At 39.6% G+C, this 16,908-nt stretch overlaps 1 pseudogene; it reads left to right on the forward strand.

The window, feature by feature from the left end:
- The first annotated feature begins 1,147 nt into the window (after nt 1-1,147).
- The window catches only part of LOC112206510 (raftlin-like), a 68,476-nt pseudogene continuing 52,715 nt past the window's right edge, over nt 1,148-16,908 (forward strand).

The following is a 16,908-nucleotide window of genomic DNA, read 5'->3' on the forward strand; positions in this document are numbered from 1 at the left end:
TTTTCTGGTGGAGGAAAGGGAATTTACTGAGCAGATTTTTTAAAGATCATTTAGAAAAACAAATTAGGAAGATTCAAAACATAAACAGGAATATAGGAAAATTTGAGAAATGGTTTAACCAGATATTAAAACATAATGTGAAATTAAAATTGTTTAAAGTAGTGTTTTATACAAATAGATTGATGGATCACAGTCATAAACTCATATCTGGGAATATAATGAATGATAAATGTCATATAATATATGGCATCTGAAATCAATGAGGAAAAATAGATAAACCCCTGTGTGTGGGTGTGTGGGGGAGTTAAATTCATATTGCATAGTTTACATGGGATAAATCCCAAATCAATCAAAGATTTTTATGCAAAAAAATGAAATAAGTTTTATGAGAATTCACAAGATAACTGTTTTACAATTCCAGGTCTTTCTCCTATGACATAAAACTCAGAAGCCATTGAAAGCAAGATTGGTAAATTTAGCTTTATTTAAAAAGTTTTCCATGGAATCGCTTGAACCCAGGAGGTGGAGTTTGCAGTGAACTGAGATAGTGTCACTGCACTCCAGCTTGGGCACCAGAGAGAGACTTTGTCCAAAAAAAAAAAAAAGAAATTTCATAGCAAAACCCACCATATACAAAGTCAAAAGGCAAGCAACAAATTGGGGACAGATAAATAAAAACCAAATTTCCTAATATGTAAACAGTTCTTACAAACCAATAGAAAAAAGGTCCAATGACCCAAAAGGATGCCAGGCAAAGATAATGGACAGACAGTTCACAGAGAAGGAAAAACAGCATTTAAATGTGAAATGTTTAATAAGAAAAAAATACAAATTACACAATAAGAGAAATATAAGTTAACATCTCACAGGGATCATGTTTTTTTTTTCACTGATAATAGCCACAGTATGGGAAGACAAACAACTCTATACATCACTGATGCCAGATAAATCCATAGTACTGTATAGAAGAAATCTAGCACTATCTGAAAAAATTACAATGCAGACATATGTATGGTATATATATGTGTGTATATATAGATATATTTTTTTTACACCTCTGATTTTTGATTTTATTTTTAATTTTTGTGGGTACATAGTAGGTGTATATATTTATAGGGTACATGAGATGTTTTGATACATGCACGCAATGCATGTATTTTTAACCCAGCAATTCAACGTCTATGAATTTATTTTTTGTATGTACTATAAGCGCACATGTGCAAAATCATATAGGAATGATATTTTTCACTAAACGATTACTTATAAAAGCAAAAGTTTTCATAGACCATGGTATATCACACAATGGATCTGTAGAAAAGACTGAGAAAACACTCTGTGTACTGCTATGAAATGGTCTCTAAGAAAAGTATACTGTTTTTGTTGTTGTTGTTTTTGAGACGGAGTTTAGCTCTTGTTGCCCAGGCTGTAGTGCAGTGCTGCTATCTCGGCTCACTGCAGCCACTGCCTCCCGGGTTCAAGAGCTTCTTCCACCTTAGCCTCCTGTGTAGCTGGGATTACAGGCATGCGTCACCACACCTGGCTAATTTTTTTTTTTTATTTTTGGTAGAGATGGGGTTTCATCATGTTGGCCAGGCTAGTTTATACTCTTGACCTCAAGGGATACTCCCACCTCGGCCTCCAAAAAGTATAGGGATTACAGGCATGAGCCACCATAGCTGCCTGAAAAGTGTCCTGTTAATTGATAAAAACTGATTTTAAAAAGCCAGGTGTGTTTATGCTGACATTTGTGTAGAAGAGGAGGGAAATATATAGACCTATTGACTTTTGTATGAATTCTTTGATTGTTAATGCATATACACACAAAAAGATAATAATGTATTTCCTCTATGGAAATAAATGTCTAGGAGGTAAAGGATAGGGCTAGGATGTAGACTTTTCACTGAATACACATTTGTACCTTTTGAATTTTGAATTTTGTTTCCCCTTCTCAAAAATAAGTAAATTAGAAGTCCAAATTTTAAAATAATTCAATAGGTAAAAATATTCCTGGTTTTGATTTGTGTAATTCTAATGCTGAGATAGAATGTTTTTTCAAATATTGGTTAGCGTTTTACATTTTGTAAGTAATTGCCTCTTTATATATTTTGCCTATGTAGAATTTATTTTGGGGTAAGGAGGGTTTCGCAAATTAAGGAAATTAGCCCTTTATCTTAAGGGTCACAGAAATTTTGTTTAAGTTTGTCTTTTGACTTTGTTTATGCTACTTATTGCCTCCTAGAATTTTTATATTTGTTCAGTGTATTTTCCTTCTTTTCCCTTCCCTTCTTCCTTTATTTCTGTTTTCTTTTTCTTTTTTTCTTTTTTTTCTTTTTTTAGACGGTGGAAATGACTTTTTCATTGTGATTACTGAGAAGATGACTCTGGATCTAAGACATTCCATTATTATTTTATTTTATTTTTGAGACAGAGTCTTGCTCTGCTACCCAGGCTAGATAGAATGCAGTGGCCCTGGCCAGGCGCCATAGCTCACGCTTGTAATCCCAGCACTTTGGGAGGCCGAGGCAGGCGGATCACGAAGTCAGGAGATCGAGAACATCCTGGCTAACACAGTGACACCCCGTCCCTATTAAAAATACAAAATAAAATTAGCCGGGCGCGGTGGCAGGCTCTTGTAGTCCCAGCTACTCTGAAGGCGGAGGAAGGAGAACGGCGTGAACCCGGGGGGCGGAGCCTGCAGTGAGCCCAGATCGCGCCACTGCACTCCAGCCTGGGCGACAGCGAGACTCCGTCTCAAAAAAAAAAAAAAAAAAAAAAAAAAAAATGCAGTGGCCCAATCATGGCTGATTGCAACCTCCCCATTTCGGGCTGAAGCAGGCCTCCCACCTCAGCCTTGTGAGTAGCCAAGACCACAAGCACCAACTAATTTTGAGGGTTTTCTCTTTTTTTAGAGAGACCGGGTTTCACCATGGTGCCTAAGCTGGTCTCAAACTTCTGGGCTCAAGCGATGCGTCTTCCTAGGCCTCCCAAAGTGCTGAGATTATAGGCATGAGCCACCACGCCTGGCCAGCATCCAATCATTAGTGCCTTTGGGTGATTTTGAAAATGACAGTCTGCTTATGAAGTACGCTTGAAGACAGCAAAAAGTGGGACAAACTCATTTTAGCAGTAACCTAGAGGATCCTCCCTGAGGGCAAGGGGACAGGGACTTGGGCAGGGCTGGGTGGGTGTCCTAGTGGGTCTGTGATGAGCCTCTCCTCTCTCCACTCCAGCAGAGCTCCCTGGATCCTCAACAGTAAGGCTGACCTCCCTGTGTGACTTGCCCACCCAACTCCTGGAGCTGTACCAACAGGGCTTGTCTCTGGCAGCCGTGCACCCCTTTGTGCAGCCCACCCATGGACAGGAGAAGACACCCCTGGAGCATATCTTTAGGGCCATCCTCATCAAGAAAACCGACAGGTAAGGCCTCCATGAGTAAATAGGTAGCATCCTGCCGTGGCTAAGCTATGCTCAACAGAGAAGAAGTGAGAGTTTGGGGTTGGGGGGTTGAAATTTGCATGCAGTCCTCAGGGCCTCTGCCCTCAGACAGGTGAGGCAAAAAGTTAGACAATCAGAGAGTTTTCCTAGCGTCCTGCAGTGAAAAGCAAACATATGTCTAACTGCAAGTAGAGGGTTCCATTTAACATTCTTTCTCTCTTTTAACTCACTGGATTAAGCTTAGCTAGAAAAATGTCTACTCAGAAGAAGGATATGTCCAGAATTATGCAGCTATTAAAAGTGTAATACTTTTTAACTGAAAGGCATGGCTGGAAAATGCAATGTTTTGTTTAAAGGCTATATACAAACTTAATGTCTTCCCCCAAAGTCTGGAAATACTTTAACATTTTGAGCCTACCATAAATTCTGTCAATCACTTAACAGTTAAAAAAATACAAAATATAAACCCCACCTAAATAAAATGCTGTAATTGGTTTGGTCTTGATTTAGATTTTCAGGGCTTGGGGATAGTTTTCATTTTTCCTTGCCAAGTTCGATGTTTATGCCTACGTTTAGATTGGGCCTAATTAAGAAAAGAGAAATGGGGGTAGTCTTTCAAAAGGAACAATATTAATTAAAAAAATGAGAATGGAATGGAGAGAGCAGTTTGTTTTTGCTGCTTTCATAAAAATTAAAATTAAAATGAAGTCTAAGGAAGGGAATCAGATTGGTCTTTTGGCCAACTATCATAGAAGGAATGATAACGTGCTACAGTTTAAAGAGAGAATGCAGAGCAGCTCCTCCTCTTTCTCTCTTTTTAAAGTCGCTTTGCAGGTAGACAAAGCATTTGGCTGGTGTGCTCACAAGGGACAGCTGTGAGGCATGAGGTTGTGTGACTAAGACTGACTCCTCTTTCCTTTCCTTTCCTTTCCTTTCCTTTCCTTTCCTTTCCTTTCCTTTCCTTTCCTTTCCTTTCCTTTCCTTTCCTTTCTTTCTTCATGGTTGATCAAGCTCTGTGGCTCTTAGTCTGCATCAGTGTAAATTAGAATTTGCTGTGAAAGGTGGTACATGTCTTTGCTCAAACCTAGAATTCACACATTTTTTGGTAAGGCGAGACTTTTCTCAATGTCTGCCTTTTATGTGTATTAGTTTCTCTCTCTCTCTCTCTCCTTCTGTCTCTCTCTGTCTCTCTCTCTCTCTCTCTTCTGTAGAAATGAGGTCTTGCTAAGTTGCCTAGGATGGTCTTGAAATCCTGGCCTCAAGCGATCCTCCCACCTTGGCCTCCCAAACCACTGGGATTACAGGTTACAGCCACTGAGCCTGGATGTGCATTGGTTTCTTTTGTTTTGTTTTTTCTTCCTTTGAGATGGGGTCTCACTCTGTCACCCAGGCTCAGCTCACTGCAACTCTTGCCTTCCAGGCTCAAGCCATCCTCCCACCTCAGCCTCCCATGCAACTGGGACTACAGGTGCACGCCACCATGCTGGCTTATTTTTCTATTTGTGGTAGAGAATGGGTTGCATCATGTTTCCCAGACTGGTCTGGAACTTCTGAGCTCAAAAGAGTCTCTTGCCTCAGCCTCCCAAAGTGCTGGGATTACAGGAGTAAGCCACCATGCCCAGCCCATTATTGATTTCTTTATGTCGATTGGCTGTTGATCATTATCTGGGTCAATCACAAGAAGTAACTATTTTGGGGGCTTCAGTGGTTTTAAGCAACACTGACACATAGGATATGTATGATAACAGTAGCTCATATTTAGTGAGCACTCACTGTATGCCAGGCTTGATCATTATCATTTCATTGGTATCATACACCTATGAAATAAGTGTCATTTCTGTTCCCATTTTAAAGGTGAGAAAACTGAGACACAAATGTTGAGTTGTCACGGTCACACAGAGGCAGCAAGTAGAGCTCTGCCTTGCTCCCAGGAAGGCTGACTCCCATACCTGCATTCTTAATCCTGGCATGAAGCACATGTTGTGTCCTTTTACCCACAATTCTTGTGGATAATCACTTTAGGAAAAAAAGTGGGTGAGGATATCTTTGACCTTCCATCAAGAAGCACTTCTATTACTCAACCTTTCCCGCATTTTACCCCTCAGTAGTCTGTAAGTAGATCAGAATATCAGCAAGGAATCAAAACTGACAAATGCATTATATGGATTATATAAGGCATCCACTGGGCTCCAGTGATTCTATTCTGCAGATTATTTAATTACCCTTAGTGTTTAAAGAAGACGATTCCATTTGGGTCAGATCACCGGTGAATCCTTCAGTGTGATCTGCCATAGGTGGTGATGTGAGCTCAGGACTTGGCCTGAGCTTAACTCAAAAAGGCGAAGATGTGTCCTTTTTTTCCCCCTGCTATGTAGCAATGCTTTTAAAACTTTAATGTGCCTGTGAGTCTCCTGGGGATATGGATAAAGAGCAGAGTCTGACATAGGTCTGGATGAGGCCTGGGACTCTGCATTTCTAACTCATTTCCAGATAGGGTAGATGCTGATGGTCCATGGCATGCACTTTGAGTAGCAAGGGTTTGGAGGACCTAATTCTTGCCTGGCTTCATGCCTGACACTCAGCAACACTACTAGGGCTTGCCACTTTACTCCCAGGAGAGCTGTAAGCATCAGGCTAGGTAAGAAAGAACACAGGACTCGTGGCCAGCAGGCCTGTGTTCTAGGCTGCCTGAGGCCACTGGTAAGTAGTGTTGTGCAAGGGGCAAATCAGTGGATTTTTCTGGGCCTCTATTTTCTAGCTGCTACAATGAGGGGCTGTTACTACATGATTTGCCTGGCTTGCGCTGAACTCTTAAGTTATCTGATGGGACAAGATGGGTGAGGCAGCCCCTCTTCAGAAATAAGAACCACCACTTTCAGGAATAGTGCATTACAAGCCAGAAGTGAAGCTGGGGGCTCAATAGAGGTTCTTTACTTCCACTTAGATAGCATGAACAAATGAACTTACTTTCCAGAAGACAAAAATGAGCAAACTATTGAAAGGAATGAAACATTGTATGCAGGAGGATTTTCAAGAAATGGAAGTTGGCGGTCTTCTTGGGTTTGAGCTCACTTTAGTCCAGAGTTCCTGAACTGCCTGCCTGATGACCTTAATGAACATTTCACTCCTGGACAAGCAGATCCAGAGAAAGAGATTCCTTCGGTATTTTTGTAAGCAGAGTCGTCGTAAAATATGATTTTAAAGTACAGGATTTTTCTCTCTTCCCAAATACAATAACTGCATTTTTTTTTGTATTATGAGAAAAAGACCCCAACAATCTTAAAAATAAGCAAACGAAAAAACAACATGGCCAGGTGCAGTGGCTCACACTTGTAATCCCAGCAATCTGGGAGACCAAGGCAGAAGATTTTCTTGAGCTCAGATGTTCCAGACCAGCTTGGACAACATAGTGAGACCTAGTATCTACTAAAAATTTACAAAATTAGCTGGGTATAGTGGTGCACACCTGTAGTCACAGCTGAGGATGGAGGATTGCTTGAGCCTAGGAGGCTGAGGTGGGAGTATTGTTTGAGCTCAAGAGGTGGAGGCTGCAGTGCGATATGAGTGTGTTATTGCACTCCAGGCTGGGCAACAGAATGATACCTTGTCTAAAACAAAACAAAACAAAACAAGGAAACAAACAACAACAAAAACCAGTACTTTTTCTTTATCAATAGGGAGTTTAAGTAGTAAAAGCAAAACAAAGGAAGACTTTTGTGATTAATTTTTAAATCGGACAGTTAAAGTGACACTTTTCACAAAGTCTGCCAAAGTTCTGACAGCTATAGATGCTGTTAAATGAAATGACTTAGCTTCTAAAAGGGAAATAAATGCTTGGTTAATATTTTTCAAGTGGAGCGCATTCAAAGAGATGTAGACACACTTTCTAGATTACCACTGGTCCAAATGAAGTTCATTACCACGAATCACCATGAGATGACTGTGTGGAACTTCAGTATCAACCTAATTGTGTTTGAAGGGTTCACATTAAGTTTTTAGCAAATGACTGTGCCTTGGGATATGCCAGAACCACCAAACAGAACCCCTCAAGCCCACATTTATTCCCTCACTCATTCACACACAACTTGCTGAAGGTGTACTCTTTTCAGGGTATTGTGCTAGGAGCTCTATGTGGTGGGAAGTTAGAGGGTGCAAGTACATGGTTCAATTGAACATGGAGCCTGGCTTCCAGGTACTTGCAGTCTAAGTAATTAAATCAGATATGTGTCTTATGCCATGTGAGTTTGGGAAAAGGTGATGCCATATCTCAACGGAAGAGAAACAAAGGACATGTTTCTGGAGGAGCAACTTTTAAATTGGGCCTGATTTCTTTTGGGCAAACATGGGGAGTAATCAGAATGAGGCAGGAAAAGTTTATTTAAGTATCCTAATGAAAAATGTTTTCTAGTGGTGTTTGAGTAATTGGAGAGCATTGTTGCCAATCTAACTAAATTATTAATGAGTCACTCCAAAAGTAGTTATCAAGTGCAGTAACATTCCTTTGAGCTCACTGCCATGTTGACAGATTTCACTTACATCCATGAAAAATCACCTGATCTTTTCTTTTGAAAATTCTAACAACTGCCATTTCATTTTACCATGGCAGGCCAAGTCACTCATCTAACTGTAAATTGTTCTTTATTCTAAGTGTATTGAATTTATTGAAGTCAGTTACTTTGACTCAAGTTACTTTGACTCAAGAATGAATAGCTGAATATGAAATACTTAGTGAATAAGTAGAAAGAGAGTTTGTACTCCATTTTCTGAACTCTTTCTTTGGAACACTTAATGATTTTTAACAGACAATATAGTTGCAATCACTCTGAATTCGAAGTATAGTTAAGTGATCCTTCATTTTTTTTCAAGTAGTTTTTCTTAGAATGAGTTGCTAAAGATCTTGAAACTTGATGGCTAAGAGAAGTCAGTTATCAAAACATCTTTTCTGATGTTTCCTGAGCGTAGTTTAATACTAGGATGTTCTATGGTTTTAGATGTAAGTGCAGTACCAAAATGCATAGTGCTTGCCATTTTTCAGCTGTTGAATTGTCATTTTTCACACATGGAGCTAGAGTGTCACTGGTGTGTTTTTCGTCAAGAATAAGTTGAAGTCATTTGGCTACAGCTTCCATAGAGTAATGCGTTACATGGTACAGGGACCAGGAAACTAGGGGACTCTGTGGACATGTATCAGGCACCTTTTTGCCGAGGATTGGGGTGTGGGCTCATGGAGAAGCTATAGTTAATGCAGAGGCTGCAATTCTAAAATTCTTGTGGAAGGTGGAAAATGTCTACAGTCAAAGTTACCCTTGAAAATCTTTTGAAGTGCCCATAAAATCTAATACTATGGCATCTCTCTATCTGACCAATGCATGTCTTGCTTCAGGACTAGATCAGATTGCTGTTTCTAACAGTGAACCCACTGTTTCCCTTTGGACAGTGGGAGGGCAGGCCTTGGGGCCTGACACCAGAGACACGCCTGGGAGAGGGTGTTTGTGGAGCTGTGGTGAGCCTCTCAGGCCACAGCCCACTTCTCTAGCTGCTGACTTACCCAAGGCTATTTCAGTCCCTGTTCTAGAACAGGTGCCTCTAGTGAATCTTAGAAGAGATGCCGTAGGTTGATGAGAGCTACAGTCAGCTGCTTCATTCCAAATTGACCATATGCTTGGAGTCTGAGAAAAGTTTCCTCTTAGGCCATATCAGCAAGCTGTACTCCCAAGTACTTATGAGCAGCACAGGTGACTGAATGAATCAGCCCTGATAATTCAGGGTCAAGTGATGCAAGAAAAACAATTCTTTTGGCCTTTGCTGTTTCATTTCCGGGAAAATAAATCTCAGAGAATGCTGAGAATGTACCCTTTGTTTCTCCTCTTGAGGAGCTGAATCTAAAATCCTGAAGACAATGTCTTTATTCTAAGACAGGGTTTGCAAGCGCAGATGCCTACAGGGCCTGGCTCATTGAATGGGAACTCTTGGGAAGTGGTGAGTCAATGTCTTAGCCTTCTTGTCTTAGCCACTTGTCTTCTAGATATGAATGCAGCAGTAGGTGAGATATAACATTCAGATGTATATAAGTACATTATTAGTGATTTAAAGGTTCTTGAGATTTTGATAAAATGATTGTCTCTAAAATCTATCCAAATTTTATATTTTAAATGATTGAAAGATGGAACCATTTACAAAGATGTAAATGCTATAAAATGCTGTAAGTATGTGAAAATATGATAAATATGCTATAAATATGAGTACATCATTTCATTCACTTCCTATTCATCAACCATGAGTTGGAACTTAAAATGGCTACAAAGATTTTATAAACTAAATTAGTAACTTGTGTTCACATAACATGTGTTCCTCAGAGTCTGAGAGCACTTTGCTTCATTCCTGTATGTTTTAAGTGTTATAATTAACTCTCACTATGTCCTCATGATAATTGTTTTTGTTGTTAATATTTGTCAAAAACATTACTCTGTTTTCAGCAGAGGTATTAGACATACACTCCTTTGTAACTGAAAGGTACTTCCCTCATTCCCCACTTCTCATTTTATGTCTAGGAAAATGAGGCTGAAGAAGTTATTAATGACTTCTCAGTTCTGAAGTTTGGAGTGGGTAGTGGGAGTGTGTGGTGAATGTAGAACCCAAGTTCCATCTTGAGACTCATGGCACAGAAATACATCGTCTTTAAGCTCAGAGATCCCAGAGCTTATAGGAACATCTTCAGAGAATTCTGAGACTCTTCTAGGCTTTGTAGCATCCCCAGTCCCCACGGCTATGCTGTGGGACCAGAGGCTTGGCTAATTCCCCAGCTGGTTTCAGAATATAGGGCTACCACTGCCAAACACTTAGAGCTCTCCAGATGGCTCCATTCAGCAGGCTGGCTGGGTCTTGTCAATTTGTGCACCAAATGATTATATGTAAAGAATGGTTCTAGGGCTATTAGTATGTTATTTTCTCTCTGCTCCCTAAAAACAAAATAAAAATATATTCATTACATGTCTGTTGGGTTCTCTAATGTAGCAGTCTTTGTTAGAGAGAATGAGATGGACACAATTCCTGCTCTTGGGGAATTTGTAATATATTGCTTTAGTTTAAGTCTCCAAAATTGCTCCATCAAGCAACCTGGATCTCTTAGGAACAAAATGTCCCCTTTTCTTGTAAAGAACATTTATGTGTTTGCAGGTACTTCTTCATGTGATTTCTCATTTTTTATAATAGCCATCATAGCTACCATTTATTTACTGCTGTGCTTGGCCAGAGTCCTTGTTCATTGCTTCATGATATATATTATCCTTATTCCTGAAAGCCAAGATGAAAGAAATGAGCCTCAGAGTGGTACTTGTCCAAGCCATTGTCCACACGTTTCATGAGTAGAGAAACCAGCTTTCACATTGGCACCTTTCTTCTAATAGCATTCCTCTTTAATTGTTTAGCTATGAGGGTTAAGGTAGGGAAAGGGGTGGAATTTCTCAGCCTTGGTACTATTGACATTTTGGGCCAGACAACTGTATGTGGGACTGTCCTGTGCATTGTAGGATATTTAGCAGACTCCCTGGCATCTACCGACAAGATTTTATGAGCAAAGCCCCTATCCCTGCAATTGTAACAGGTTCTGGACATTGTCTAATGTCTGCTAATGGGCAAAACTGCCCCCATTCGAGAGCCGGTGGGTTTGTTAGGGAGTGAGACAGTGAGTCTGACTTTAATTTTCTTCTAGGTAGCCACCTTTGCCAAGAGCGCTTACTACCTTGACCCATCTTTGCCATTAAATGAAATGCCACCTTTATTAGAGTTAGGATTTCTATATGTATGTCCCAACCTACTCCTGATTCTTTACTGTTCCTTTGATCTACTTATTGATTTTGTGCCACTATCATGTTGTCTTGATGATAATAAATTTGTAATGTATATTATATTAACATCTAGTAGGGCACTTTTTTTTCTTTAGATTGAGTCTTGCTCTGTCTTCAGGCTGGAGTGCAGTGGCACGATCTCGGCTCACTGTAACCCCTGACTCCCTGGTTTAAGAGATTGTCCTGCCTCAGTCTCCCGAGTAGCTGGGATTAGAGACATCTGTCACCATGCCCAGCTAATTTTTCGTATTTTTAGTAGAGACAGGGTTTCACCATATTGGCCAGGATGGTCTCGATCTCCTGACCTCATGATCTGCCTGCCGCAGCCTCCTAAAATGCTGGGATTACAGGCATCAGCCACTGCACGTACTGCACCTGGCCAGGGCACTATTCTTTTTCAGGATCTTGATAACTTTTGTACATTGATTTTTCCATATAAAGCCTGCAGTAATTTGCTTCAGTTCCTGGTAAACTTTGTTGAAATCGTTGTTACATTAACATTCTAATTTAAGAAGAATTTCCACCTTGTGTTTTTGAGAACGTAATGTTCAATATTATGGTTGAGGGTAAATTTTATCTGAGATGTTCATAATAATTCTGGATGTTCTATGTACTATCTAGACAGTGGTTACCAAAGTTGGGTAGACATATTTAGTGTTGAAGGAAAACTGAGGTGTCGATTTTTACATATTTTATTGAAAAATTAGGAGACAGATGAACTGTCGTAATATTTAACATTCAGGTTGAAGGTGGTGTTCTGGCTTGATGTGTACATCAGAGGTGACCTGGGCTATATGGAGCAGGAGGGGCCTGCAAAAGAGCTGGGTTCAAGGAAGCACTTTCGAATGTGATCTCAGTGAGGTGAATTGGTGGATCGCTTTTTGTAGTTTTAGCTAAATTAACTCTCATGAGATATACACATGGCTTTAAAAAATTTCTATGAAGTGATTGCAGATTGCAGGGAATACCAGAAATGTAAATGTAAAATCCTTCTCTGTCTCTTGTGCACACATGTAGAAATGGCTACACTGACCCATCTGTAAGAGCTTTGTGGGACACAGTGGGACATTAAAACACCAATGCCTACCTATTCAGATCTGATTTAAAGAAATTTGGAATTATCAAGGAGACTTTTTGTAGAGTGGATCATAATTCCATAATTTTAACAATGAATCTCATTTCAAGTGTGTATTTTGCTTTGAGGTATTAGCTATTAATAGTATGAATTTACTGTGATCGTCATTATAAAATATTGCTTATTTCATCATTTCTGATATTTACAGTATTCTGTTTTGTGTTTTGTTTTATAACACATGTAAGATGTTAGTACAGTGCTATTCAGGAATTTTTTTTCTGGCAGGCTGTGTGACCAGAAAAATTCGGAGACAATTTATCCATTCAGTATTTGAGACACACTGGAACTGGTGGCTCCTGAAAGAGTCAGAATCTTGCTACTCAAAGTGTGGTCCATGGACCAGCAGCATCAGCATCTCCTGGGAGCTCTTAGAGTTGCAGACTCTCAGGCCCACACAGACCTGTCAAATCAGAGTCTACACATTAACAAGGTTCCAGATGATTTGTACACACATTAAAGTTTGAGAACTGAGTTAAGCTGTATTTTCCTGTAAGACAGCCATTAGCGATGTAAAGCCATTTAAATTGTTAAAATTAAATAAGTTTAAAAATTCAATTCTTCAGTTGCAGTGGCTGCATTTCAGGTGCTCAGTAGCAAAATGTGTGTAGTGGCTATTTTACTGGACTGTACAGATACAGAACATGTCTATCACCTAACTCAGTTGGGGGCATAGGTGGGATGATTTGGAAAAGAAGAAAACAATCAGCAAATTTTAACGTGTAACATGTGCATTACATGCACAGAGAAGAGACTTTTTGTAACCTAACTGGACAGGCCCCATGAGAGTCTTATGAAGACCATTCCTATGTAGCTATTATTCCTATTTTTGTTTGGAGATATGTGACTTTTCTGAACCAGTAAATATCAGGCAGACTGCTTTTATTCAGTGTTATATTTGCAATAAAATATTATTAATTATGCATCACTACTAATACTAGATCTTTCTACATCTGTCAATGTAAAGGAGAGCCTTGCACGATTCCAGAGAAAGCAGGACCCTTACACAGCTCCCATTCCATGTGGCTGCTCTCTTCTTTTCTGTATCCCAGCTCTCTGGGGATTGAAATTCCTTCACAGCTCCAATATACAGGGAGCACTGAGGCAAAGTTTGCCTTTTTTCCCCTTGGCCTTTAAGGTTAATAGTGCACTCCTTGTAGTGCACAGTGGCAGGTGGTTTGTCTCCCAGAGAGCTGGCCCTGACCATAAGCAGGGAGCCAGGATGATTTCTCTAGAATAAATAGTAGGATCAGATAGTGATGTCCCTGGTAACATGTCCCCAGTAGGCATGTACAGCTCCCTGAGGGAGTGTGTGATGGGGTTATCATTTGCACATCTCCCCTGACATGTTCAGAATGTTCTCAGAGATACCAAACCTTTCCCACGGAAGTGCTGAGTGTTTTCTGGTGGAAGGGGAAGGGAACATCAGAAGAAAGGACAATGAATCAGCTGTGTGTAAATTCTTCTCCTTTTTATGCTTCCTAATTTACAACTCCCTTGGAGGACCCTATAGTGAGGTGCTTGAAATTCATTTAAAGACTTACTAGGATTTGCATACTTGCCTATTTTTCCTTAAGTATTTCTTTCTTTTTTTGAGATCAAGAAATTTAATATTTATTTATTTATTATACTTTAAGTTCTAGGGTACAGATGCACCACCTGCAGGTTTGTTACACAGGTACACGTGTGCCATGTTGGTTTGCTACACACATCACCTCATCATTTACATTAGGTATTTCTCCTAATGCTATCCCTCCCCAGCCCTCACACCTTGACAGGCCCTGGTATGTGATGTTCCCTGCTCTGTGTCCCAGAGTTCTCATTGTTCAATTCCCACCTATGAGTGAGAACATGCAGTGTTTGGTTTTATGTCCTTGTGATAGTTTTCTGAGAATGATGGTTTCCAGCTTCATCTATGTCCCTGCAAAGGACATGAACTCATCATTTTTTATGACTGCATAGTATTCCCTGGTGTATATGTGCCACATCTTCTTAATCCAATCTATCATTGATGGACATTTGGGTTGGTTCCAAGTCTTTGCTATTGTGAATAGTGCCACAATAAACATATGTGTGCATGTGTCTTTATTGTGGCATGATTTATAATCCTTTGGGTATATACCCAGTAATGGGATGGCTGGATCAAATGGTATTTCTAAGTCTAGATTCTTGAGGAATTGCCACACTATCTTCCACAATGGTTGAACTAATTTAAACTCCCACCAACTGTATAAAAGCATTCCTGTTACTCCACATCCTCTCCAGCATCTGTTGTTTCCTGAGTTTTTACTGATCCCTATTCTAACTGGCATGAAATGGTATCTCACTGGGGTTTTGGTTTGCATTTCTCTGATGACCAGTGATGATGCGCATTTTTTCATGTGTCTGTTGGCTGTGTAAATGTCTTCTTTTCAGAAGTGTCTGTTCATATCCTTGCCCACTTGGTTTTTTCTTGTAAATATGTATACGTTCTTTGTAGATTCTGGATATTAGCCCTTTATCAGATAGGTAGATTGCAAAACTTTTCTCCCATTCTGTAGGTTGCCTGTTCTCTCAGATGGTTGTTTCTTTTGCTATGCAGATGCTGTTTAGTTTAATTAGATCCTATTTCTCAATTTTGGCTTTTGTTGCCATTGCTTTTGTTGTTTTAGTCATGAACTCTTTGCCCATGCCTATGTCCCGAATGGTATTGCCTACGTTTCCTTTAGGGTTTTTATAGTTTTAGGTCTAACATTTAAGTCTTTAATCCATCTTGAATTAATTTTTGTATAAGGCGTAAGGAAGGGATCCAGTTTCAGCTTTCTACATATGGCTAGCCAGTTTTCCCAGCACCATTTATTGAATAGGGAACCATTTCACCATTTCTTGTTTCGTGAGGTTTATCAAAGATAAGATGGTTGTAGATGTGTCATGTTATTTCTAAGGACTCTTTTCTGTTTCATTGGTCTATATATCTGTTTTGGTGTAAGTATCATGCTGTTTTGGTTACTGTAGCCTTGTAATACAGTTTGAAGCCAGATAGCATGATGCCTCCAGGCTTGTTCTTTTTTCTTAGGATTGTCTTGCTAGGCAGGCACTTTTTGGTTCTATATGAACTTCATAGTAGTTTTTTTTTCCAATTCTGTGAAGAAAGTCATTGATAGCTTGATGGGGATGGCATTGAATCTATAAATTACCTTGGGCAGTATGGCCATTTTCACAATATTGATTCTTCCTACCCATGAGCATGGAATGTTTTTCCATTTGTTTGTATCCTCTTTTATTTCATTGAGCAGTGGTTTGTAGTTCTCCTTGAAGAGGTCCTTCACATCTCTTGTAAGTTGGATTCCTAGGTATTTTATTCTCTTTATAGCAATTGTGAGTGGGAGTTCACTGATGATTTGGCTGTTTGTCTGTTATTGGTTTGTAGGAATGCTTGTGATTTTTGAACATTGATTTTGTATCCTGAGATTTTGCTGAAGTTGCTTCTCAGCTTAAGGAGATTTGGGGCTGAAACAATGGGGTTTTCTAAATGTACTATCATGTCATCTGCAAACAGGGACAATTCGACTTCCTCTTTTCCTAATTGAATGCCCTTTATTTCTTTCTCTTGCTTGATTTTCCTGGCTAGAACTTCCAACACTATGATGCATAGGAGTGGTGACAGAGGGCATCATTGGCTTGTGCTGGTTTTCAAAGGGAATGCTTCCAAGTTTTAGCCATTCAATATGAGTTTGGCTGTGGACTTGTCATAAATAACTCTTAATATTTTGAGATATGTTCCATCAATACCTAGTTTATTGAGAGTTTTGAACATGAAGGACTACTGAGTTTTTTGAAAGCCTTTTCTGAATCTATTGAGATAATCATGTGTTTTCTATCATTGGTTCTGTTTTTGTGATGGATTATGTTTATTGATTTGTTTATGTTGAGCCAGCTTTGCATCCCAGGGATGAAGCCAACTTGATTGTGGTGGATAAGCTTTTTGTTGTGCTGCTGATATCCTTTCTTCCACTTGATCGAATCGGATATTGAAGCTTGTGCATGTGTCATGAAGTTCTTGTGAAATGATTTTCAGCTCCATCAGGTTATTTAAGGTCTTCTCTACACTGTTTATTCTAGTTAACCATTCATCTCACCTTTTTTAAGGTTTTTAGCTCCTTGCAATGGGATAGAACATGCTCCTTTCACTTAGAGAAGCTTGTTATTACTGACCTTCTGAAGCCTACTTCTATCAACTTGTCAAAGTCCTTCTCCATCCAGCATTGTTCCATTGCTGGTGAGGAGTTGCGATCATTTGGAGGAGATAAGGCACTTTGATTTTTAGAATTTTCGGCTTTTCTACTCTGGATTCTCCCCATCTTTGTGGTTTTATCTAGCTTTGGTCTTTGATGTTGGTGACCTACAGATGGGATTTTTGTGTGGATGTCGTTTTTGTTGTTGAAGTTATTCCTTTCTGTTTGTTAGTTTTCCTTTTAGCAGTGAGGCCTCTCAGCTGCTGGTCAGTTGGAGTTT

The sequence above is a fragment of the Pan troglodytes genome, chromosome Y (genome assembly GCF_028858775.2).
Source record: "Pan troglodytes isolate AG18354 chromosome Y, NHGRI_mPanTro3-v2.0_pri, whole genome shotgun sequence".
NCBI classification, from domain to species: domain Eukaryota; kingdom Metazoa; phylum Chordata; class Mammalia; order Primates; family Hominidae; genus Pan; species Pan troglodytes.